General features: G+C 38.5%; 1 protein-coding gene across 29 annotated transcripts in view; it reads left to right on the top strand.

Annotated features, from left to right (window-relative positions):
* The window catches only part of BBX (BBX high mobility group box domain containing), a 285,777-nt gene that overhangs the window by 86,135 nt on the left and 172,777 nt on the right, over positions 1 to 26,865 (top strand). For 4 of the 29 annotated variants that reach the window (XM_081572332.1, XM_081572327.1, XM_081572298.1 and 1 more), the window contains one exon: positions 18,812 to 18,943. The exons of 22 other annotated variants lie outside the window; for them this stretch is intronic. The gene's annotated coding sequence lies outside the window, so the exon portion shown is untranslated. Of the gene's footprint in view, positions 1 to 15,004; positions 15,137 to 18,811; positions 18,944 to 20,140; positions 20,305 to 26,865 lie in introns of all 29 variants that reach the window. 3 more of the 29 variants (XM_081572328.1, XM_081572300.1, XM_081572302.1) reach the window with 2 other exon arrangements.

The raw sequence follows: 26,865 nt of genomic DNA, 5'->3' as shown, positions 1-26,865 counted from the left end.
AGTAAATTTAGTCAATCAGACCAAGCTACTCCTCCAGCCTTTTGGTTATTATAGGTTTGATTGTATGTCCTCCTTCACAGTTTGGAAACACCCAGCTTTATTCACCTGAGGCTGGCAAAAGATGAGCAGTAAAACCCTGGATGGAGAAGGAAATGGCAACCCACTCCAGTATTCTTACCTGGAGAATCCCACGGACAGAGGAGCCTGGCGGGCTGCAGTCCATAGGGTCGCAAGAGTCGGCCGTGACTTGGCAACTAAACCACCACTACTGAAACCCTTGGGAAGCTGCACTTGTAGAGTATCCCTGGCTTCTTTTGCAAACCCACTCAGTAATCCCAAGTTCCTATTTTGTAGGCATATTTTACATCAATCAATAGTGGTTGTATTTTTACATGGCTATTCTTATCTCATAGTCTGAAATCCATTCTCATGACCCATTCTTTATTTTTATGCTTCCTAATGCTGCTTGTAACTAGGTGTTTTAAGAGGAAATGAGGATGTAAATGTGTAAAGAACTATGAACCAGTATATATGAACTATACAGAAGCACAGTTGAAAACTGTAATATGACAAATAGATGAAGGTATGATTACTAGTGAAATTAGTTAATTCTTGAGTAGTACTCAATGCAAAGTGTCCATGTATAGTTTTATATCAACATGGGATATTGAAAAAAAAAACACATGAAATTGGGAAATACAGATTCAATACTTCCTGTTGTAGAATTTTAAAATGTAAAGATCTAGACCCTAACCTTTCTAAATTACTATTCAGAAAGTGCTTATGGACATATTTTCTAAAGCTTCGTACAAATTTCTTTTTACATGGCATATCCCAATGGTTATTTTGCTATGTTTTTTCCTTTGTTGTTGTTTTTATCATTATTAAGAGACCAGACTCAAGCTTAGCAAATTTTAGAAAGAAATTTAAACTTTAGGTTCAAATTGTAGTTTTATTTACAAAGCATGTATGGCTTTTTACACAGCAAACTTAACTGCTAAGTGTGTGTGTGCGTGTGTGTGTAAGAAGTTGTCCTTAAAGCCCATTAAAAGGCAAAGAAGAATCGCAAGAAAATAGTGCATTGGTTGCCGAATTATTCATAATGAATAAGTCTCTCTTAGTCTGTTCAGGTTGTTGTAACAAAATACCACAGACCAGGTGGCTTATAAACAAAAACCATTTATTTCTCATAGTCCTAGAGTTTGGAAGTCCAAAATCAGGGTGCCAGCATGGCCAGATGAAGGCCCTCTTCTGGATTGCAGACTTCTTGTATCCTCACATGACAGAATGGCCAGTTGTGCATGCATGCATGCTCAGTTGCTTCAGTAGTATCTGACTCTTTGCAACCCTATGTACTGTAGCCCGCCAGGCTCCTCTGTCCATGGGATATCCAGGCAAGAATACTGGAGTGGGTTGCTATGCTTTCCTCCAGGGGCTCTTCCTGACCTAGGGATTGAACCTGCATCTCCTGCATCTCCTACATCTCCTGTATTGCAGGTGGATTCTTACCCACTGAGCCACCTAGGAAGCCCCAAATGGCCAATTAAAGGGCACTAATTCCATTCATGAGGACTCAACCCTCATGACTTGTTACCTTCCAAAGGCCCCACCTCCAAATACTATCGTGTTGGGTGTTAGGATTTCAGCACATCTATTTGGGGTGGGGAAAAACACAAACATTTAGACCACAGCATTCTACTGCTGCCTCCCCAAAATTCATGAACTTCTTACATGCAGAATGCATTCACACTATCCCAATAGCCCCAGCTTCTTCACTGGTTCCAGCATTGACTCAACAGTCTAAATTCCAAAGTCTTATCTAAATATGATCTACATCAAGTATGAGTGAGATTCAAGTAGTGAGTCATCTGGGGCAAATTCACCTTTAGTTGTGAGCCTGTGAAATCAAACAAATTATGTGCTTCCAACCAGCAGTGGTGGGATGGGCACAGAGTTAAACACTCCCCTTCTAAGAGGGAGCAATAGGAAAGAAAACTGTAAGCAAGTCAGAACCCAACAGGGCAAACAGCCTTAAATCTTAAGTCTCAAGAATAATCTTAAATTTGATGCTCTGCTTGCCAGGCCCACTTACTGTGGACCCTCTTACTGGACACACGAGAGCATCCCTGCCTCCATGGCTTTGCTGAGCACAGCCCGCAGCATCTCTCTCAGGCAGGAATAGTACACCTGTGGCTCTACTGGTTTAGAGTTGAGGGAACTTGCAGCCCGTCGCCCACCACTTTGCTGAGTGTTGCTCCAGTGGAGGTTTCTGTGTTGGCCTTGCCTTTACTGTGCCCTCTGCTTGGGTCTTGTGCCTGTAGCTCCAAATGGCTCCATTCTTGGAAATCTTGATGACGATAGCTGCTTCCCAACAGCTCTGCTGGGGAGGGGTCTGGCTCCCATGCCTTTGACTGGAAGTCTTCTGAAACCTAGCCCTTCCCACTTTTGAAAATGATGATCTGTGAATCACCTTGTCTGTTTTAAAAAAAAAATTAATTTACTTTTGGCGGGCTGGGTCTTTGTTGCTGCACACAAGCTTTCTCTAGTTTCGGAGAGCTGGGGGCTACTTTCTAGTTATGGTGCATGGGCTTCTCATTGTGGTGAGGGAGCAGAGGCTCTAGGTGCACGGGCTTCAGTAGTTGCGGCCCAGGGTAATTAGTTGTAGTTCAGGGGTCCTAGAGCTTAGTAGTTGTGGCACACGGGCTTAATTGCTCTCCAGTATGTAGAATCTTCCTGGACCAGGGATTGAACCCATGTTTCCTGCATTGGCAGTTGGAGATACTGCCAGTGTCTGCACCCACTGCTCCACTAGGGAAGTCCTTATCTTGTCTTGAATATCACACGTTTGAAGCAGAATAGTGCTATGGTTCCCTCCTATGAATTTCAAGAAGTCTGACAGCCAGTCTTTATTTGTTCCTATCTCTTTCCCCTTGGATTCGAATTGCAGTTGCTGAGGTGGCTGATTAAATCTCTGGTTCATACACATACTCATCTTCTCATCAAAAAGTTTCTTGGCCCCACACTTAGTGGTCTCTCAAACATACTTGCTCATGTTTTGTAAAATGAATAAGCTGCGAGTTTTCCAAATTTTAGATTTGTTTCTTTTTTGATTACAGATTTTGTCTTTGTCCTTCTTTCTTCTTCACGTTTTACTGTAATATTCCAGGGAACCAATGGTACCTTCAGCATTTTGCTTAGAAAACAATTTTAGCCAAATAGCCAGTTTTGTTGGATATGTCTGTCTTCCACAGGATAGAACCACGAGTTCTATCTTCCATAAAATACTCAGACATGAGCACAATATAGCCACTTTCTTTTCTACTTTTTAACAAGGATTGCCTTGCCTTCAATTTCCAATAACAGGTTCCTCATTTCCATTCGAGATCTCATCAGACTGGCCTTTACTGTCCATCTTTCCACCAGCATTCTGTTCAAGGCCACTTCGGAGTTCTCTAGGAAGATTGAGGCTTTCTCTGTAGATCTTCTCTTATCCTTCTGAGCCCTCACCTGAATAGCTTTTAATGGTCTGTTCACTGTCATGTAGGCTTTTTCTAGCCTGCACTTCAAAACTCTTCCAGCCTCTACCTATTACTCTCTGTTCCAAAGCCACTTTACATTTTTAGGTATTTGTTATAGCAGTACCACACTGTCAGTACCAATTTTCCATCTTAGTCAATTCAAGGTACTATGACAAAATATCACAGACTGAGTGGCTTATAAACAACAAACATTTATTTCTCACAGTTCTGCAAATCAGAAATCTGAGATCACAGTCATAGTTTGACTATGAATGACAAAACTTCTTACTAAGAGCATTATTATTACTGTATTTCATATTTAGAAAGTTCCAAAGAAAATGAATGTAAAAGTGTTTCTGTATCTATGTCTAAATTAAATAATCCACCAAAGCAAATATATATGACTTGTGGATTGAAATGTTATTTATACCTGAGATATTATCTTTGCATGAATCTTAGAAGTATTTGATTTTTTTTTATATTAAAACACTTTAATTAGATTTATTTCAAGTTGTATAGGTATCTCTTTCGTTATTCAATAAGGGACCTATTCCTTATCTGAAATTTAGGAAAACCCATCTTGGAAGAAGTAATGGATAAGACCCGATGAATAGATAATTAGGTAGATTGGGCTGGGGGTGGTGGGATGAAACGCAGTGGGCCTGAGGTGAGAAAGAGCAGGATGTCTAGGAGAAACTAGAAGAATATTATAACTGGGTTTTAGAAAAGAACAAAAAAGGTAAATCATTCAGGTGGAAATTAGAATATGTGAGATTTTTGTGTGCTTTGAGATTATATCCCAAGCCCAGTGGGTAAAATTGAAAGGTTTTCAGCTAGAGAGTGAGCTGTTCATATTTGCTTTTTGTCCAGATCAGTTTGGTTGCTGCAGAAGGGGTGCTTTTGAGAGGGGCACAACAGGGATGCAAAAGTCAGTCAAGGGATCAGTGGCTTAGTAGTAGTTTAGACCAGGTGGAGCAGTGAAGGTGAGAAGTGGACTGATTTTGCGTTGTGTTTGGGAACTTGAATTAACAGTGTTTTATGATTGACTAGATGTGTGAGAGTGAGACAGAGGAAACCACACATTAACAGTAGCATCCGGTGCATTGCATGATACAGTGACAACTACTGAAACAGGGACAGCCCCAAGGGAAGCAGATCTCTTGGCTGGACTTCAGAAGAGACGAATTGGCTTGAAATACAAATTTGGCAGTCATTGGCATAAGGTAATTGCCTCCAGAATGAATGATGTTGGCTAAGGAGGAGTGTAGAGAGTGAGCATAGAGTTGGCTTGGTAACCCTAGTCCAAGGCCTTGCAAGGAGACTCATCACCCAAGGATTGAGAACATGAAGAAGTACACACTGCTTACCTGCTTTTTGTTTGTTATTGCTATATAGTTTTTTAGGTAAACTTTTTATTTCAAGTAATTGTCAATTCATGTGCAGTTATTGGAAATTATATCAGGAGATCCTGTGTACCTTTTATTCATGTTTCCCTAGTGATAACATTTTACAAAACTGATAAAATATCACAGCCAGAGTATCAACATATATATAGCCAACATGTAGAACATTTCCATCTCCTCAAGGATCTCTATGTTTCTTTTTGTATCGTCACATCCACTTTCCTCTTGCTCCCTCCCCCTTTATAATTGCTTGCAATTGCTAATCTTCTCCCCATTTGTGTAATTTTGTTACTTTAGCATGTTTATAGAAATAAGGTCATATAGTAAGCAGTCTTTTGAGATTGACTTTTTCATTCAGCATAATTCTCTGGAGATAAATGCAAGTTGTGAGTGCATCAATACAGTAAAAATATATCTTTAGTAATATCACAGCACTCTATCAAATATATATAATTGGGATATATATACATGTCTTTAGAATCATTAGAATTTCAGTAGTACTTCTGTAGGTTATAGTGTTGTCAACAAACGAAAGAAATAGTTCTTTAACAATATGGGTTTGAACTGCACAGGCCCACTGAAACATGGATTTTTTCTCAGTGAATATGTTTCGCAGTACTGCATGATCTGTGGCTGGTTGGAACCACATGTTTCGCAGTACTGCATGATCTGTGGTTGGTTGGAACCACAAAGGGTTGACTGTAAAGTTACACACAATTTTTAATTGTTCTGGGGGGAAGAGGAGTGAGCACCCCTTAACCCCTGCATTGTTTAAGGGTAAACTGTATATACACTTTGGTAAAAATGTCATTTCATGACTTTCATCCGTTTTCTAATTGGATTTTTTGCTTTTTTACTGCTGTGTTCTGGGAGTTCTTTATATATTCCAGTTAATAGTTGTCAAATATGTGGTTGGCGTGTATTTCGTCCCAGTCTGTACCTTATATTTTCATCTTCTTTATAGGGTTTTTGGCAGAGCTAAAGTTTTGAAGTTTGTTGGAGTTCAGTTTATCAGTTTTTCCTTTTATGGACTGTGTTTTTATTGTCAAGTCCAAGAACTGTTTACCTAGCCCCTATATTCTGAAGCCTTTCTAATTTTTATGGTTTTGTGTTTTACCTTTAAGTTCATGATTCATTGTATTCATTCATTTGTATAAAGTATGTTTCTTAGGTTGAGGTCCTTTCTTTGCTATGGATGTCCAGTTGCTCCAGCAACATTGGTTTAGAAAGGCTAACCTTCATCTGTTGAATTGCTTTTGTGCCTTGGTCAAAAAAAAAGATAGGTATATTTAAGTGGATCTGTTTCTGATTCTCCATTCTGTTTCGCTGGTCTTTTGTGTCTTTTTCTCCAGCAATATCATACATTCTTGATAATTACTGTAGCTACATATAAAGTCTTGAAATCAGGTTGACTGATTTTTCACACTTCATTCTTCTTTTTCAAAATTATTTTAACTAATCTAAAACAACTCTGGTTCTGAAAGAACTAGAATAGACTTTATATAGAAAGTTATTAGATTTATAATTATGTTAGATTTATAATTAATTACTTCATTTTAAAAACTATTTGGTGGCTCAGGTGGTAAAAAATCTGCCTGCAATACAGGAGACCCGGGTTCGATCCCTGGGTCAGGAAGATTCCCTGGAGAAGGGCTTGGCAATCCACTCCAGTATTCTTGCCTGGAGAATTCTGTGGGCAGAGCCTGGTGGGCTACAGTCCATGGGGTCTCAAAGAGTCGTACGTGACTGAGTGACTAACACTTTCACTTTTCACTTCATTTTAAAAACTATTGTAAATGGTATTGTATTTTTAATTATGTTGTCTACATGTTTATTTCTAGTATCTAAAAATGTTAATTTTGATGTCCATTTGTTCATTGTTCATAAATAAAAATGTAATTGACTTTTGTATATTGAACTTGCATCTTTTGACCTTATAAATTCATGTATTCATTTTAGAAATTGTTTTTGTATATTCCTTGGGATTTTCCATATAGACAATTATATCCTCTGTAAATAGAGATAGTTTTATTTCTTTTTTCAGAACTATATTATTTTTAAGAGCTTCCTGGGTAGCTCATCTGGTAAAGTATCCACCTGTAATGCAGGAGACCTGAGTTTGATCCCTGGGTTGGAAAGCTCCCCTGGAGGAGGGCAGAGTGACACATTCCGGTATTCTTGCTGGGAGAATCCCTATGGACAGAGGAGCCTGGTGGGCTATAGTCCATAGGGTCATAAAGAGTCAGGCATGACTGAATGACTAAGCACAGCATGTTTCCTTTCCTTGATTTACTGTGCTTGCAGAACTTAAGAGCTCTATATAATAAGAGTAATGAAAGTGGATATTTTTGCCTTGTAGCTGATCTTAGGAAAAAAGGGATTTAATATGTTGGTGTTTTAGTGTTAGCTGTAGGTTCTTTTTAGATTCTCTTCATCAAACGAAGAAATTTTCCTTGATTCTTTTTACTGAAAGTTTTTTTTTTATCGTGAATGGATGTTGAATTTTGTTGAATATTTTTTCTGAATCAATGGATATGGTCATATGATTTTTCTCTTTTTACCTGTTAATATGGTGGATTGTATTAATTGATTTTTGAGTATCAAACTATCCTTGCATTCCTGAAATAAGTTTCTGGTTACGTTATAGAATTCTTTTTATATATTGTTGAATTCTGTTTGCTAGTATTTTGTTGAGGATTCTTGCATCTATGCTAATGAGGAATACTGATGTGTAGTTTTCCTTTTTGGTACTATCTTTGTCTGATTTTGGTATCAAGGTAATACCAGAATCATTTTTCTATTTTTAATTTCATCGATTTCTTCTCTTTATTGTTTCCTTAATTTCTGCTTATTTGGATCTTTTTCAGGATTCTTGAGGTGGGAGTTTAAATTACTGATTTGAAAGATTTCCTTTTCCAAAAATAAAAGCATTTAGTGCTACTGATTCCCCTCTCAGCACTGCTTTTGCTAGTTCCCACAAATCTTGATAAGTTATATTTCCATCTTCATTTAAGTTCAGTGTGTTTTTCAAAAAATTTCCCTTGAGACTTTTGATTCATGGATTATTTACATTGTTAGTTTTCAGATGTTAAGGAGTATTCCTGTTAATCTTTCTGCTAATAATTTCTAATTTGATTCTGTTGTGGTCAGAGAACATACCCTTAAGATTTTAATTTCCTTTTTTAAAAATTTTGTTTATTTATGTATGTATATATGTATGTTTGCCTGTGTTGGATCTTCGTTGCTATGTGGGCTTTCTCTAGTTTCATAGAGTGGGGACTACTCTCTAGTTGCAGTGTGCAAGCTTCTCATTGCAGTGACTTCTCATAATGTGGAATATGGGCTCTAGGTCCGTGGACTTCAGTAGTTGTGGCACATGGGCTCAAGAGCTGGGGTACCTGGGCTCTAGAGCACAGGCTCAGTAGTTGTGGTGCACTGGCTTTGTTGCTCCACGGCATGTGGGATTTTCCTAGCCCAGGGGTCAAAGCTGTGTCTTCTGCATTGGCAGGTGGATTCTTTACCACTGAGCAACCAGGGAAGCCCAAGATTTTACTTTTAAGTTTGTTGATGAGCCTGTTTTATAGTGTAGCATATCATCTTTCTTGGTATGTATTCCCTGGGCACTTGAAAAAGAATGTCATTCGCTGTTGTTGCGTCAGGTGTTCTATAAATGTTGGTTAGATCATGTTGTTTGATGTTGTTGAGATCTTGTATATTCTTATTTTTTCTCCAGTCATTCTGAGAGAGGTTTGTCAATGTCTCACACTCTGAATTTATCTGTGTCTCGTATCAGTTCTATAGGTTTTGATCTTTACATAGTCTATAGATCCATTATTAGTATATACACATTTAGGACTGTTCTATCATCTTGGTGGTATGGCCCTTTTATCATGAGGCCCTTAATGTCTCTGTCTGTGTCTGGTGATTTTGCTATGAAGTCTTCTTTTCTGATTAATGTAGCACTCTTTCTTCATTTTGATTAATGTTTGCAGGATATACCATTTCCATTCTTTTACTTTCAACCTACCTATGCTATTGTATTTGAAGTGAGTTTTTTGTAGTATATAGTTAGATCATGTTTTTTAACCCACCGCTAATCTGGTTTTTAATTAGTACATTTACATCTACTTTCTTTATGTCCGTTTACTTCCTGCATTTATAATACAGTCTTAAATACTCGACGTACGTTTAGAACTGTATTAGATACTGTTACAATTTGTTAAAACCATCAAAATTAATTTAGAAAAGTCAAGAGAAGAAGGAAAGCATATTGTATTTACCCATATTTTTGCTTAGCATGTTCTTTTTTCTTAGTTATATTTTGAGGTTCCTTCTTTTATTTTTTTCCTTTATGCTTATTAGCATTCTTTAGCTGCTCTTTTTGGTAAGGTCTGTTGGTGAAACTTCTCTCACTTTTTCTTCCTCTGATCATGTCTTTATTTTCATTTCCTTCTTTTTTTTTTTTTTTATAAATTTATTTATTTTAGTTGGGGGCCAATCACTTCACAACATTGCAATAGTTTTTGCCATACATTGACATGAATCAGCCATGGGTTTACATGTGTTCCCCCTCCTGGACCCCCAACCCACCTCCCTCCCCATCCCATCCTTCTGGATCCTCCCATTGCCCCGGCCCTGAGCCCTTGTCTCATGCATCGAACATGGAATGGTGTTCTGTTTCACATATGATAATATACATGTTTCAATGCTATTCTCCCAGAACGTCCCACCCTCACCTTCTCCCTCAGAGTCCATAAAATTGTTCCATGCATCTGTGTCTCTTATTCTGTCTCGCATATAGGGTTATCGTTACCATCTTTCAAATTCCATATATATGCATTAGTATACTGTATTGTTGTTTTTCTTTCTGGCTTACTTCACTCTGTATAATGGGCTCCAGTTTCATCCATCTCAGTAGAACCGATTCAAATGTATTTTTTTTAATGGCTGAGTAATCATTTCCTTCTTGAAGGATATTTTCACAGGGTATAGGATCCTAGGTTGACAGTCCTGTTTTTTCAGCTCTTGAAAAATTGCCACTGCCGTCTCATCTCCGTGATGAGATAATCTCCGTGATTACCATGTGTCTTGGTATATGTTGCTTACAAGATTTGACAAGTTTTTAGCCATTATTTGTTTGTGTACCTTCCCAAACTTGCCCTTTTTTCCTCCTTCCTCCCTGGATTATAGTCACATGGATTTTAAAAGTTTGTTATTGTCATAGATCCCTGAGGCTCTGTTGAGAATTTTCAGACTTTTTTCTTTCTTTTGTTCCACTTGCATAATATCTATTGTTTTCTTTTCTAATTCACTGATTTCTTTCCTCTGTCCCATCCACTCTGCCTTTGATCCCATTCATTAAGTTTTAAATTTTGGATATTGTTTTTCTCAGTTCCAAAGTTTCCAGTTGGTTCTTTTTGATATTTTCTATTTATTTTCTGAGACATTTTATGTTTTCTTCTGTTTCAAATATGTTTGCAACTGCTCATTGAAACTTTTTTTTTTAATAATAATTGCTTTAAAATCTTTGTTGGATAATTTTAACGTCTCATCTTTGTCATGTGTTTATTTTTATTCAAGTTGAGGCAGTCTTAGTTTTGGTATGTGAAATGACTTTCAATTGAAACCTGGATATTTGGGGCATTGTGTTGTGAATCTTTGGATCTTACATAAATTTCCTGGTTTAGCTAACTTCCTCTGACACTGTTATATCAGAGGTGAGGGATGACGCCATCTTATTACTGCCAGAAAGGAAGAGAAATCTAGTCTTTCCCACTTGGCTGCCATTGACATCCAAGGTAGAGAAGGAATCTTTAGTACTTCCAGGCTGAAGTGGGAGGTCCCATCCCTCACTCAGCTCTGAAGGTACCGCTGCCACTGGAAGGGTCAGGAGTGTTTCATTACTGCTTTACACATGGCCTCCTCTGGCACCAAGGAGCAGGGTTGGGGTGACCTCTTTGCTACTGGGTAGTAGTCAAAGTCCTGATGTGTCTTCACTGGGCCTCTTCTGATACCACCCAAGTGGGGAGAAAGAGAGAAACACTGTTACCACTAGGGGGATAATGGAAGTTATCTGTCTGCACCTGATCGCCATTGACTCTGTATATGTAGGAGGAGAGGGAGGACTTGAACTTGTTACTGTATGACTGAGTGAAAAATCCCAGCTCCCCCCTTGCACTTCTTTGACACCACTCCATTGTGGTGGTCAGGGGCCATAGTTTTTTTTGTCATGTTTATCTCATATAGTGCAGTCATTGTGTAAAAATTTGCTCTCCGTAGGCTTTCCTGGTCTTTTAGACCTGGCTTTTGTTGGGAGTTTTTTGTCTGCACCTCATTGGCATTTCTTTGTTGCTGGCTTCTTCAGTTTCAAGTCTAGGATGTATAGGGTGAAAAGAAGATCCAGGGAACTCAACACTATGTTGTTCCTTGGGTCTTGAAGTCCCAAACTAGCTTGCCTTTATTTCTTCCTTTCAGAGTTTTCTTATATAATGTCCAGTGTTTTTAGTTGGGCTTCCTCAGTAGCTCAGCAGTAAAGAATCTGTCTGCATTGAAGGAGACATGGGTTCCATCCCTGGGTAGGGAAGATCCCCTGGAGGGGAGGGCATGGCAACCCACTCCAGTGTTCTTGCTGGGAAAATACCATAGATAGAGGAGCCTGACGAGCTACAAGTCCATGGGGTAGCAAAGAGTCGGACACGACTGAAGCAACTGAGCACACAGTCAGAGGAGTAGGGATGAGGATGTTTGTACCACCTTTCGGAAGTAAAATTCCCTCACCTTTTTTTTAATGTGACAGAGAAGATGAAAACACTGCCTACATGGTATTATAGAGAACCTAGCTTGGAATTTCCAGGTGGAATTATTAACATTGGAATGGAACTTCCAGAGACAGATTCTTAGCTGAAGTAATTTAGATAAACCTTCAGTTTCCTCTGTATCCTCAGAAGACCTGAGTTGCTGGCTGGTGACTGACAGTGACACAGTGTTTGAATTTTCTTTCCATATGCTATTTTGGTCTTGATTTTGTATGTATAGTAGAACTAGAAGCATATTGGGTAAGATTGTACCTTTGTAAGTCATTTTCAGCTCTTATGCTGTTTAGTTGATTCCACTGGATTTTAGTATAATGGGCCAAATGTCCTTTCAGTCAGTAAATTGATACTACCATCTCTTACAGATGCTCTAATAAATATTCCAATAATTTATTTTTTTGCTTCTTTTTTAAATTTTGGGCTTAATTTTTTTTTTTTTTAAGTTTTTAGATTAACTGACAATAAAATTGGCTTTTGGTGTATATAGTTCTGTTTATTTTAAAACACAAATAGGTTTTACGTAGTGCTCAGTGTTCACATTTATAAAGTTATATTCCCTGCCCTGCCCTGCCATTCCAACTTTTCTTATGTTGCATGTAGTCATACCCTTCTCCCAACCCCAGTTCCTGGCAACACTGTTTTTATCTACATTACAATAGTTTTGTCTTTTGGAGCATGCAGTATAAATGGAATCATATAGTATATAATCTTTTGAGATTGGCTTTTTTCACTTGCTGTAATGCCTGAGGTTCACCCAAGTTGTTGCATCAGTAGCCCAGTCTCATTTTTTGCTTAGTGTTATTCCTTCAATATCAGGTTGTTTTCAGTGTATGGCAATTATGAATAAAGCTACTATAAACGTTGATACAGAGATTTTTGTGTGAACATGAGCATTGACTTCTTTCGGGTTAATACCTAGGAATAAGATTGCACATATTTATATGAGGAATATCCAAACTTTTCCAGAGTACTGACACACCTCTAAGTTCAGACTTTTCTTATTTCTTCATATGCTGACTAATTTGGGGTTTTATCCTGGACATTTTGATTATTATGAGACTCTGAGTCTTTTATAAAGTCTGTGGGAAATAGTAATATTTTAGTTTTAGTAGGACATTGATTCAGATAAGTTCAGTATTCAGGTTCCAACCAGACATCTGTAAATTTTTTCTTTTTTAATTTTATTTATTTATTTTTCATTGGAGGATAATTGCTTTACAATGTTGTGTTAGTTTCTGCTGTACAACAACATGAAACAGCTATGAGTGGCAAGTATGAATTGTTTCCTAGGTCAATTCTGTTTTTAAAGCCTTTTCAGTGTTATTTAGATTTGTCCTCTTATTTGCCACCCAGTGGCCAATCTGAGAATGAGCAGTGCTCTATCAAACAATTGTCAGTGTCCATGTGTACTGTTGAGGATCAGTTCCCTGCGTGTGTAGCTTGGGATGAGACCAGGAGTTCATGAAGAACTCTTCTTTACCATTTCTCACTTTGATTTTGATTCTGTGATTGGGAAGCTGGGGCTTTAGTTATTATGCTCTACTGTGCACGTCCCATGATTATACCTGTGTCTGGGAATAAGCCATGAGAGGCTAAAGAGATGGTTTTGCCCCACCCTTTTGGAACCTGTGTTTCTCTAATCAGAGATGAAGGTTCCCCTTACTCAGATTTTTGGTTCCTATGGATTCCTGTTTTTGCTGCCTGCTTTTGCTACCACAGAAATGCCTGAAGTCCAAGCACATGAGAGAAAGAAGAAAATGGTACTTCAAAATTTGTTGTTCTTCATTTTCCTGCTACCTTAATAGCTGTGAGATATATTCTTGCCAGGTTTTATAGCTATATTTGGTGGAACAGAAAAGGTGGAGTATATTTACTCCCTCTTATCCAGACTAGAGCCCACTGGGCTTGCTTTAGTGTTGAAATAATTAATGAAAAGGCAGAAGTATTCTGGTTTTGGGGAGTCTGAGAGTCATACAATTTGGAGGCCATCTAAGCAAAGGAAGACAAGTTGTGAATATGACATTACGCACATTGTTCTTGGGTAGGGCTGTGAAAGTGGAGAACTCCGAAGCTTAAACTTCGCTGGCTTTAATAAAAAACCTACCTGTAGGGAAAAGATAAAACATGAATAAATATTGATTATGGGTCGGACATTATACAGGGTGTTTTTTATTCATGTTTTTATCTACTATTCATAAAAATAAAAACACAACCTATTTTATGCCCATTAGACATATGAGAAAAACAGATTTAGAATGGTTAAATCATACAAACATAAGGGGCTTAATAACTCTATTCCAAAACACATGGTCTTTCTCCTACCCATAATACTTTCTGAAATAAGTAAGAGATTAAAAAAACTAGTACAGGCTTGTGGTTAAGAGCATGGGATCAGAAACCAGACTGCTGCCAGGATTCATCTGTGGCTTTGACACTTTCCTTAACTCGGTATGTGTGTAAACTGAGGATAATAGTACCTACCTCATAGATTGATGTGAGAATTAAATGGTTAATATCTAGTAGCATTCAGAATAGCTTCTGGCCAATAATAAGTGCTTTTTATCTACCAGGTACAACTGTGCATTTAGATAACTTTAGTCAAATTATATGTGCTGTGTTAGCAGCCTTACTTCTTCAGCTACAAAGGCAAATTATAAGAAAAGGGGATTTTTAATTTATACGTAAGTTGTATTACAGATTTGGAATACAAGCTGAGATATAATAATTAGTGAATTTGGCTATATATTATATAATCAATAATATCTTTATTTTCTGTACAGAATTTAAAATTTCTTTTTTTTTTTAATTTAGAGATGTTAACCTATTTAACAAACAAACCTAGAAGAAAAGTTCAACATGAATAATTTGAAAATCCAGGCGATTACAGGTTAAATGTTTTGGGGAAATGGCAAATAATAACACAGAGGTAGACAAGTTCAACAGAAAGAAAAATATTTATTTTCTTATATTTAAAGTTTTAAACACTCCCAGGCTCTTCTGTAAAATGGAGACAGTAGAAGCATCAGTCTGTATTAGTTAACTATTAAAGTGTAACTGGAATGCAAAAGTAGGAAGTCAAGAAATACCTGGAATAACAGGCACATTTGGCCTTGGGAGTAGAGAATGAAGCAGGGCAAAGGCTAATAGAGTTTTGTCAAGAGAACGCACTGGTCATAGCAAACACCCTCTTCCAACAACACAAGAGAAGACTCTACCCGTGAACATCACCAGATGGTCAATACTGAAATCAGATTGATTATATTCTTTGCAGCTAAAGATGGAGAAGCTCTATACAGTCAGCAATAACAAGACCAGGAGCTGACTGTGGCTCAGATCATGAACTCCTTATTGCTAAATTCAGACTGAAATTGAAGAAAATGGGGAAAACCACTAGACCCTTCAGGTATGACCTAAATCAAATCCCTTACAATTACACAGTGGAATTGACAAATAGATTCAAGGGATTAGATCTGATAGACAGAGTGCCTGAAGAACTATGGACAGAGTTTGTGACATTGTACAGGAAGCAGGGATCAAGACCATCCCCAAGAAAAAGAAATGCAAAAAGGCAAAATGGTTGTCTGAGGAGGTCTTACAAATGGCTGAGAAAAGAAGAGAAGCTAAAGGCAAAGAAGAAAAGGAAAGATACACCCATTTGAATGCAGAATTCCAAAGAATAGCAAGGAGATAAGAAAGCCTTCCTCAGTGATCAATGCAAAGAAATAGAGGAAAAACAACCCAATGGGAAGGACTAGAGATCTCTTCAAGAAAATTAGAGATATCAAGGGAACATTTCATGCAAAGATGGGCACGATAAAGGACAGAAATGGTATGGATCACTTTAAGGTGGTTTTATTCACATGCCTGGCTAGCTTGTGACTGACTGGCATAAGGGTTCATGAGCTTCCCAGCCACATGGACCTTTCTTTAGGCCTTCTTGAGTGTTCTCATGATTTTGCATTCCCTAGAGCAAGGAGTTGTAGAGCAGTCAAGGCAGAAGTCACAACATCTTCTGTGTGAGCTAGCCTCAAAATTCTCTTTGATTTCTGCAGTAACCCTGTTGGTTACAAAGGTGGTCCCTATTCAGTGTGAAAAGGAACTCTGGCCGGGGTGGTGGGCAGCATCTCAGAGACTGTTTAACACTTAACATTACAGAAAAGAAAGTGGAAGTGTTAGTCACTCAGTTGTGTCTGACTCTTTGTGACCCCATGTACTGTAGCCTTCCATGATGCTCCTCTGTCCATGGGATTTCCCAGGCAAGAATACTGGAGTGGGTAGCCATTCCCTTCTCCAGGGGATCTTCCCAACCCAAGGATTGGATCCCAGGTCTCTTGCATTGCAGGCAGCTTCTTTACCATCTGAGCCACCAGGGAAGTTTATCTTACAGGGTTATCTTAACTATTAAATGCGGTTACACTAGTGAAGCTTCTGAAAGCTACTAGAAGCCCTGTACAATACCTGTTTGATTCGTGTTTTTAATTGATGATCTTGATCAATAAAAATCAGTTTCTTGTTGTTTCCCAAAAGTAAAGGAAGCTTAATGTGACTTTATGGAAGAGGTGTATACTGATGAGGAAAGTCTTCAAATTGTTCTTTCAATCGTTAATTTGTTTAGAAGCTAGGTTGGTTAGAGTTTAAAGCAAGAATATTGATAAACACTTAAATTAGAATTTTGACTCATAATGAACTCATTTAATTTTCTTACCACCTAGTACATGATCACTGAGAAAGAAGAGTATATTTTAAATCTAAGGTATGTATTTTTGTATGTGATGGAATACTACTGAAATTCTACTTTCTCTAAAGTTTAAACAGATTCAAACTTTTTTTCTTTTTTAATATACTATATCTTACTCTTGATAATGATGTAAGTATGACTTATTTTGAAGAGGACACTTACTAAATTATTTAGAAAATTATAGAATTTATAATAGTTAATTCTATTTGTTGCAAAAAAAGCATGAAGAGAACTCTTTTAATGGTTTTCTTTCAGTGGTAACATAAATGTTGCAATATTTGGCCACTGGAGGGCTCCATATTTTAAGAAATTATATTAAAGATAAAAATGCTCACTGCAACAAGTTTAAGCAGTACAGACAGATTTAAAGGGCTCCTTATTTTTTAGTAAAGATACTGAATTAAACACTTTCTGGTTATAAATGAAAATTGTACATGTGCAAATAAAATATATTTAAAAGATGTTTGCTTCTTATATTGGAATGAAAATAAAGCATATTACACAATTTCTTTATAAATAACATATCTCCCAACTCTCATATCAAAATATAAAACTAGTCACTTGAAAGTTCCTCAATAGTAAAGAGATTGAAATAGATTAAATAATTTTTTTCTCATCTCTCTTTCCTGTGTGTACTATTTTTATATGAGGAAACATCTTATTTTAGGGTTCATTGAGGTTATTTCTATTTGGTTTAATGAACTTGCAGTTACCTCAGTGAATGGTGTGACATAATTAATAAAGTTCACAGAACATTAAGAGACATTTTGAAATTGAACCAAAAACAGAAGTAGATGTGGCATCAAATAATTGGCAATCAATTATTTTTAGTCTTTTTGTACTTGATATTAGCACTTCTTTGATCCAGATGTGTAATTTACTTTGTTATACACTGAAATCTGAGCTTCAGGGCTTATTTACCTGTATTAAAGTAAAATGGGAACTTAAAAAATTAAGAAATTAGCAATTCTTTTTTTTGTTGTTTTTTTAGAAATTAGAAATTCTTGTAACAGGTATCAGATTCTAACTGAAGGAAGAATCTTTTGGTCTAGAAAAATTCTAGATGGGAAACTACCATATTCTGCAAAAACAGCATTTTTGCTTCCTTAATCTTTCCAACTTGAAAGAAGTGTTTTGATTTCTTTATAATTGTGAAATGTTTACTTTCTAAATGTTTGATCTGAACTTAGGGAAGCCTTCAACATCTAGGGTAGTTAAGCAATTTTTTCCCCCTGATAGGATGTGGGTCTCTTTGTATTGAACTTGGAAAGCTGAGGTTGTATGTTTTGAGTGATCTAAGTGGCTAAGCTACCCAGTTATTCAGTAGCATTGTCCCTTAGCACCTCCTCTTCATAAAGGAAGCTGTAATGTAAATTAATTGCTAATGAGGGGGAAACAAACCGAAACCAAAGTGAAAGAAAGTGAAAAACAAACAACTTCTAAACCTGTTCATTTGAAGACTATCCAGGGTCTATGAATGTATAGTTCAGTTCAGTCCAGTCGCTCAGTCGTGTCCGACTCATTGCGACCCCATGAACTGCAGCACACCAGGCCTCCCTGTCCATCACCAACTCCCAGAGTTTACCCAAACTCATGTCCATTGAGTCGGTGATGCCATCTAACCATCTCATCCTCTGTTGTCCCCTTCTCCTCTTGCCTCCAATCTTTCCCAACATCAGGGTCTTTTCCAATGAGTCAGCTCTTCGCAGCAGGTGGCCAAAATATTGGAGTTTTAGCTTCAACGTCAGTCCTTCCAGTGAATACCCGGGACTGATCTCCTTTAGGATGGACTGGTTGGATCTCCTTGCAGTCCAAGGGACTCTCAGGAGTTTTCTCCAACACCACAGTTCAAAAGCATCCATTCTTCTGTGCTCAGCTTTCTTTATAGTCCAACTCTCACATCCATACATGACCACTGGAAAAACCATAACCTTGACTAGACGAACCTTTGTTGACAAAGTGATGTCTCTGCTTTTTAATATGCTATCTAGGTTGGTCATAACTTTCCTTCCAAGTAGTAAACGTCTTTTCATTTCATGGCTGCAGTCACCATCTGTAGTGATTTTGGAGCCCCCAAAAATAAAGTCAGCCACTGTTTCCACTGCTCCCCCATTCATTATAGGGGATTGGAATGCAAAAGTAGGAAGTCAAGAAATACCTGGAGTAACAGGCAAATTTGACCTTGGAGTAGAGAATGAAGCAGGGCAAAGGCTAATAGAGTTTTGTCAAGAGAACGCACTGGTCATAGCAAACACCCTCTTCCAACAACACAAGAGAAGACTACACATGGACATCACCAGATGGTCAACACTGAAATCAGATTGATTATATTCTTTGCAGCCAAAGATGGAGAAGCTCTAAACAGTCAGCAAAAACAAGACCGGGAGCTGACTGTGGATCAGATCGTGAACTCCTTATTGCCAAATTCAGACTGAAATTGAAGAAAGTGGGGAAAACCACTAGACCATTCAGGTATGACCTAAATCAAATCCCTTATGATTATACAGTGGAAGTGAGAAATAGATTTAAGGGACTAGATCTGATAGAGTGCCTGATGAACTGTTGACGGAGGTTCGTGACATTGTACAGGAGACAGGGAGCAAGAACATCCCCAAGAAAATGAAATGCAAGAAAGCAAAATGGCTGTCTGAGGAGGCCTTACAAATAGCTGTGAGAAGAAGAGAAGTGAAAAGCAAAGGAGAAAAGGAAAGATATACCCATTTGAATGCAGAGTTCCAAAGAATAGCAAGGAGAGATAAGAAAGCCTTCCTCAGCGATCAGTGCAAAGAATAGAGGAAAAGAATAGAATAGGAGAGACTAGAGATCTCTTCAAGAAAATTAGAGATACCAAGGGAATATTTCATGCAAAGATGGGCTCAATAAAGGACAGAAATGGTATGGACCTAACAGAAGCAGAAGATATTGAGAAGAGGTTGCTGGAATACACAGAAGAACTGTACAAAAAAGATCTTCACGACCCAGATAATCATGATGGTGTGATCACTCACCTAGAGCCAGACATCCTGGAATGTGAAGGCAAGTGGGCCCTAGGAAGTATCACTATGAACAAAGCTAGTAAAGGTGATGGAATTCCACTTGAACTATTTCAAATCCTAAACGATGATGCTGTGGAAGTGCTGCACTCAGTATACCAGCAAATTTGGAAAACTCAGCAGTGGCCACAGGACCGAAAAAGGTCAGTTTTCATTCCAATCCCAAAGAAAGGCAATGCCAAAGAATGCTCAAACTACCACACAATTGCATTCATCTCACACACTAGCAAAGTAATGCTCAAAATTTTCCAAGCCAGGCTTTAACAGTACATGAATCGTGAACTTCTAGATGTTCAAGCTGGAGTTAGAGAAGGCAGAGGAATCAAATTGCCAACATTCACTGGATCATTGAAAAAAGCAAGAGAGTTCCAGAAAAACATCTATTTCTGTTTTATTGACTATGCCAAAGTGTTTGACTGTGTGGATCACAATAAACTGTGGAAAATTCTGAAAGAGATGGGAATACCAGACCACCTGACCTGCCCCTTAAGAAAACTGTATACAGGTCAGGAAGCAACAGTTGGAACTGGACATGGAACAACAGACTGGTTCCAAATAGGAAAAGGAGTACGTCAAGGCTGTATATTGACACCCTGCTTATTTAACTTATATGCAGAGTACTTTATGAGAAATGCTGGGCTGGAGGAAGCAGAAGCTGGAATCAAGATTGCCAGGAGAAATATCAATAACCTCAGATATGCAGATGACACCACCCTTCTGGCAGAAAGTGAAGAAGAACTAAAGAGCCTCTTGATGAAAGTGAAACAGGAGAGTGAAAAGGTTGGCTTAAAGCTCAACATTCAGAAAACTAACATCATGGCATCCGGTCCCATCACTTCATGAATGCATAAGCCCCTACTTACTTCAACATATAAGGACTAACTATTAATATAGGGATAAAGATGCCAAAAAATCATGCAAGGTAGTAGTCCTGAAGTAAGGACTAGGTTTGCACAAGTGATGTTGAGTCACTGTAGAGAATGGTTTTTTTTTTAAAGCTCCCTCAGGCATCCTCACAGATCATTCTCATTTAAGTGGTTTTATTATCTTTTTAGTGGTTTCAGGATAGGATGTGCCTTGGCCTCTGGATGTTTAAAAGCCGGTCATGTGACTGTGTTTGGTTGTCTGAGTTGAAAGCAATAGACTCAAAATGAAGCTGCATCTTGGAAACTTTTTGAGGCCCCTCCAAGTTCTGATTAGTTACACAAATGTCTCAGTAAATACAGCTACTCTTTATATTTAAATATGTTCTCTCCTCACCCTCAACTTACTGCCAAAGAAAAAAAGGAAACTTGATATTATTTTGGTTGCCAGTATGGCCTCCATTAATTTGAACTGAACCACTGAAATTTCTGGGATGAGGAGTGGGGAAAGTGATACTAGATTTTCAGATAGGATTTGCCCCATCCTGATGAATTTGCCATATCTGTTATGCATTAAAGCAGTTGGTTCATCTTTTCACTTTTAAACCAGTTCTAACAGAAAATGGAATATGGTCTGGCCAGTATATGTGTGTTAGTCGCTCAGTCGTGTCCAACTCTTTCCAAGTCCGTGGACTTTAGCCTGCCAGGTTCTTCTGTCCATGGAATTCTCCAGGCAAGAATACTGGGTTGGGTTGCCATTCCCTTCTCCAGGGGATTTTCCCAACCCAGGGATTGAATTCTGGTCTCCCACATTGCAGGCAGATTTCTTTACTGTCTGAGCCACGAGAGAAGCCTGGCCAGGTGAGCAGGTAATTTTGTGAGTGAAATATGCTTCAGTATGTAGGGGTCTTGTGCAGTATTTAGAGATTGTAAACATAAGGAAAGTGTGGAAGAACAATATTTGCTGCATGCGGGCTGTAGGGTGCTATAAGGAGAGGGCACTTCAGGATCAGCAGACTCCAACAACAGGTCACACCAACTTTTGAAAATACTCAGTGGTGTCAGTCATGGGTAATGATCCCTTGTGCTTCTTTCCTAACTCTTCTCACAGTGATGAAGGAGCTGTCAAAAGGCAGGCTGTGAAGGTTCCCTGAGATTTCGGTCCTAGGGCCCTTGTTCTCCCTATGCTTCCTACGTGAGGACACTGGCTGACATCTCTCAACCATAGGTTTATCCTGTGTGTGTTGGGATGACTCTCAAATCCTGCTGCCTGCTCAACATTTTTCTGGTTCATGCCATGTAACACTCCATGTAAAAGAGGTCACGGATTGTATCTCTGTCAACTAGAGAAGACATTTCTGCTGCTGCCTCAGTCTTAACCACAGGGACATCCACTTTTCCATGACAGTAGGGTAGTATCACCTTGTCACTCTGCCCAGGCCTCTAAGCCCTTGGGCTCTTCCATTTCACTTAGCACCTCTGCTGCTGCTGCTGCTAAGTCGCTTCAGTCGTGTCCGACTCTGTGCGACCCTATAGATGGCAGCCCACCAGGCTCTGCCATCTCTGGGATTCTCCAGGCAAGAATACTGGAGTGGGTTGCCATTTCCTTCTCCAATGTATGAAAGTGAAAAGTGAAAGTGAAGTCGCTCAGTCGTGTCCAACTCTTAGTGACCCCATGGACTGCAGCCTACCAGGCTCCTCCGTCCGTGGGATTTTCCAGGCACGAGTACTGGAGTGGGGTGCCATTGCCTTCTCCACTTAGCACCTCTGGCTGTTGCCTAATCACATCTACCTCATAATGTGCCCCCTGCAGGCTGCTGCTGCTGCTGCTCAGTCGCTTCAGTCGTGTCCGACTCTGTGCGACCCCATAGACGGCAGCCCACCAGGCTCCGCCGTCCCTGGGATTCTCCAGGCAAGAACACTGGAGTGGGGTGCCATTGCCTTCTCCGCCTGCAGGCAGTCATGATAATAAACTACTTGGATGAAAGGGTGAAAATGTAGTTTCACCTAAACTACATTTAGGTGAAGAGGAAGAAGAAAATCACCATAGAATATCAGTGCAGTGGGAAAAAGTAAACTGTTAGGAGAAAGGTCAGAATCTCAGTAAGTCTCTTGGTTTAGGATATCTAGAAGATTTTAATTAAGCATTGTGTTTGACATATAGTTTTAAGTTTTATCCTTGCTTGTTTGGGCTGGAACTAATCTTTTTGCTTAGAATTAGCTTAACAAAAGAAAAAGGAAAAGCTAATCATTTAAGATAAGTTTGGAGGTTCTGGTTTGTTTTTAAAGACATTGTCTTTTTTAGTAGGAGGTGTCTTGCATATAAATATTACCAGTGCATGCATTCTTCTTGCTATTTGTGGATTATCCATAGCAACCTGGTGACATTTCAGTCACATCAGTTTTCCTTAGCTACCAAAGATTCCTTAACTCCTCTCCAGCTGCTCTTTCTGACCTGTATTTAAGAAACGTAAAATTGATTTTAATTTTAGTTACCAAAAATAGCAGTAGTAGTATTTAAAGTTTTATATATTTGAAAAAATTTCAAATTATTTGCGTATATATTTTAATACTTAAAGAAAATTCATTTATGGGAAGACATAGAGTATTCCTAAGTGAATTAAAAATGGTTTTCAGAATACTTCCTTTCAGAATCTAGTTACCTTCCACAAGCCTTGGCAATCAAGAGCTTCCTAGCGTGTCCCAATTACAGATCCTAGTGAGAACCTTCTGTGGGCCTTAGAAATGCTTGTTTCTACTTGTTTGTTAGTGCTTTTCAGTTTTTGGAAGTGTTAATACATTTTTCTGGGCTTCCCTGGTGGCTCAGCGGTAAAGAATCTGCTTGCCAGTGGAGGAGACTCTGGTTGGATCCCTGGATTGGGTTGGATCCCTGAGTCAGGATCCCTGGGTTGGATCCCTGGGTTGGGTTGGATCCCTGGAGGAAGAAATGGCAACCCACTCCAGTACTCTTGCCTGGGAAATCCATGGGCAGAGGAGCAAGTTGGACACGACTAAGCAACTAAACAACAACAAATATGTGTATCTACTAGTAATTTAAACTTCATTTTTACTGAGGAAATAGGATTTCTAAAGTTGAGGTTGTGGAAGTTTGTTTTTGACTTTGATGTTTGTTATAACCTTCAGAAAAGGGTTCCCACAATAAAAATGAATGATTACAAAAAAACTATCAAAGTAGTTACCTGTCCAGGAGAATTTTAACTGAAAGGGTATGTCTTCTGTCAGGGAAACAATGGCACAATCCCTTAGAAAGTCACTTATAAGGTATGTTAATCCTACCAAAATATTAACCTCATGATCTTCAATTCCAGGGTGCATTCCCCGCCCTGCAAGTTCAGCTAAAAATATGCTGAAAGGAAAATTTCATAAGATAATGAAATAAAAACGTGGACCTAAGTCTGTAAAATGCTAATTAAGAAATAAAACCCCTAGCAGAATGTAAATGTCTGACAGATCCTTTACTCTCTTAAAATTAGTAGCCTAGTCTTTTGGGATATTTTTAAAATACTGATTTTTATAAAAGGCATTGAGAAGGCATATTGTAAAATGATGTACCCATCTGATAATTTTTACTCTGAAAATTATTTTCATGTTTGTGAAGTTGATGAGTATAACTGTACTATTGGTGGCTGTGTCTTAGTATATAAAATGAAAAAGAAAGTTACTATAATTTTTTTTATAGATTTTGAGTGTCTAAAAAGTATTTTGAATTCCAGAGAACAGTTTTATGAAACTAATAATACTTCATATTTATTTTTAATTACTTTTATTAAACCAGTTTAAATTCAGTGTAACAATATGAACATAAACTTAGTAGGTGATAGTTGGATTGTATTAATATTAAACGTTTTGAGTATATGAAAAGATATGTATAGACTTTTAATTAGAAACTAGCATCTGATCAATTCCAGTTCCTTAAACAGCTTGACTCATAACTGACATTTGGTGTGATTTAAAGTGCATACAGCCTAAACTTTTCTTTGATATGTTACTGCACATTTGGCATTTAGATCAGGGGTGTAGAGCTGTGGTTGCTGGGCACCACGACTGCTGGGTATGATGGATTCCAAGCCTCATGGCTTCCAGCTTTTATTTGCTTTGATTTCAGAAAGCTAAAGAATCGTGAAATGTTTGGACCTTAGCCTCTGCGGCTTAGCGATCAGCCCTCAGTGCCCATACGGTAACTCCTGAAGTTTCTGTTTGAACATCTCAATTGATAGATAAATATCCGGGAGAGACTCACTTATTTTGGATAGATCTCATGGTTAGAACGTGTTCTTTCCGAATGCCTCAAACAGCCTCAAAGAAACATCTGTTAATTGATTCCAGTTTTAAACTCTGAAACCACTATATAAAATTGTATGTCTTTGATGCCTCTTCTTTATAAGACATCCTGTGCCCCGCCCCGCCCCGCCCCAAAGAAATGAAAACAGCACTTCTTTTCCAGAGTAACATATTCATTGCCTTCAACCATTTTGCCCCTAACAGGGTTGCTTAGCTTCTGGCTATAATCTCTCAGTGATCTTGTCTAGAGGCACTTTAACTCTTCCTGTCCTCACTTTATTGAGACAGACAATACCAGATAGAGTGATCTCTCATTCCCTCTTGCTGGACGGTATAGTTCTACTAAACTTGATTTCCTTTTAAGTGCTTCTGTTGACTCATATTGCAATATGTCATTTTACATGCTTTTCATGAAAGATAGGGATCCCCTATTCAATTCTTTCAGACTTTCATTATTTGTTCCATTGATGCTATGCAGCTTAGACTGTGTTCCATTTCAGTGATATAAAAGCACATAAAGAGAAGATGATGATGGTTACTTATAAATCTGTGGGTGTGCTTTCATGTTACCTACTCTTATTACTCCTCAGTTGGAGACTTTTTACTGGGACATAATCCAGGTACCTAGCACTTTCCAGTGAGAAGGTTTAAAGACCCCTGGGGGTTACTTGTCTGCCTTTGGGTCTTTTTAAAATTTTTTTGGAGGGCTTCCCCAATGACTCAAGGGGTAAAGAATTCACCTGCAATGCAGGAGACATGAGTTTGATCCTTAGTCAGGAAGATCCCCTGGAGGAGGAAATGGCGATAGGCTCCAGTATTCTTGCCTGGTGAATCCCATGGACAGAGAAGCCTGGGAGGCTACAGTCCATAGGGCCATAAAGAGTCACACAATGGAGCATGCACACGCATTGACATTAACGTTGAATGCTTGTTACCATGCGAATTTTACTACTTGGTACACATACTTAGTTACTGATGTAAAAGTAGATTTTGATGTAGAGGATGATGGAGTGAAACTTGCTGCTACCTGTGGTGGCATGAGAAGTCTTTGGGGGAGATGGGAATATTTGTGAAGAAAGTTTGAGGATACCAAACCTCAGCTTTAATTTTCCTTAGGACCAGTTTTATAGTACTTTTCTTCTGCTAATCTTAAATCTTTATGTCACACATAAACAGACAGTTCTGGGTGTCTGTTAGATTCTTTGCTGTGTTGTTGAAAGTTCAGACAGAAGCTGTTCTGGTTTTTGGAACCTTATACATTGAAATTTAGATAGCTTGCAGCTGCTTTGTAGTCTCTGAAAAATATATCGTAGAGTATGTTGGGAATTGCCAGGTTTACATTAGTCTTATTAACCCTTTCTCTCTTCCTGCTCCAGTTCCCACCATCCTCTTTATCAAATGTTGGGTGACCCAAGCTTAAGGTAGTGGTGAGGATGAGGTGAGCAGAGAGTTGAATCTTCAACTGTGTTTTGCTCTGAGAAAAACAAAACAAAAACATAGCTCAGGAAATAAATAAAAGAAAAATATTATTTGACTTCTTATGTTAGAAACTCAAGAGATTTTTTGCATCTGTCCACTCCTACACCTCTGTTTATCTGATGTACCATTCTCAGTTCTGTGTAAAATTAACACGTATTCAAAATAGTAAGAGCATTAAAGTGATGGCTTTGGAGGAATGGCATGTGACAGACGAGGAAGACTATGAGCTTACCTCCCCCCATGGGCACACTAAAATCACAGCTATCTACAGAGCAACTGTTGATGAGAAAGATTGGAAGACTAGAAGAGAAGATCTCCTACAACTAGAGATATAAAGAAGGAACCACAATGAGACAGGTAGGATGGGCTAAGATGAGATAGTCAAGACTCATGTCCCTGGGGTGGGGGGTGAGGGTGACTTGCAAACAGAAAGATAATTCCGATTGCAGAGCTTCTTCCTGAGGAACCAGGGGTTCAAGCCCCACATCAGGATCCCCAGCTAGGAAGACACACTCTAAAAACACTGACTTTGAAGGCCAAGCAGGGCTTACTTTCGGTAGACCCGGTAGGCTGTAGAAACACAGATTCCACTCTTAAAGCGTGCACACAAAATCTCACATACTCCAAGACCCCAGGGCAGAAGTGGTAATTTGAAAGGAGTCTGGGTCATTCTCACTTGCTGATCCCAGAGTGCATC

The sequence above is a fragment of the Giraffa tippelskirchi genome, chromosome 2 (assembly GCF_054371585.1).
Source record: "Giraffa tippelskirchi isolate mGirTip1 chromosome 2, T2T-mGirTip1v1.2.pri, whole genome shotgun sequence".
Taxonomy (NCBI): Eukaryota; Metazoa; Chordata; class Mammalia; order Artiodactyla; family Giraffidae; genus Giraffa; species Giraffa tippelskirchi.
This window is presented reverse-complemented; position numbering and strand designations above follow the sequence as displayed.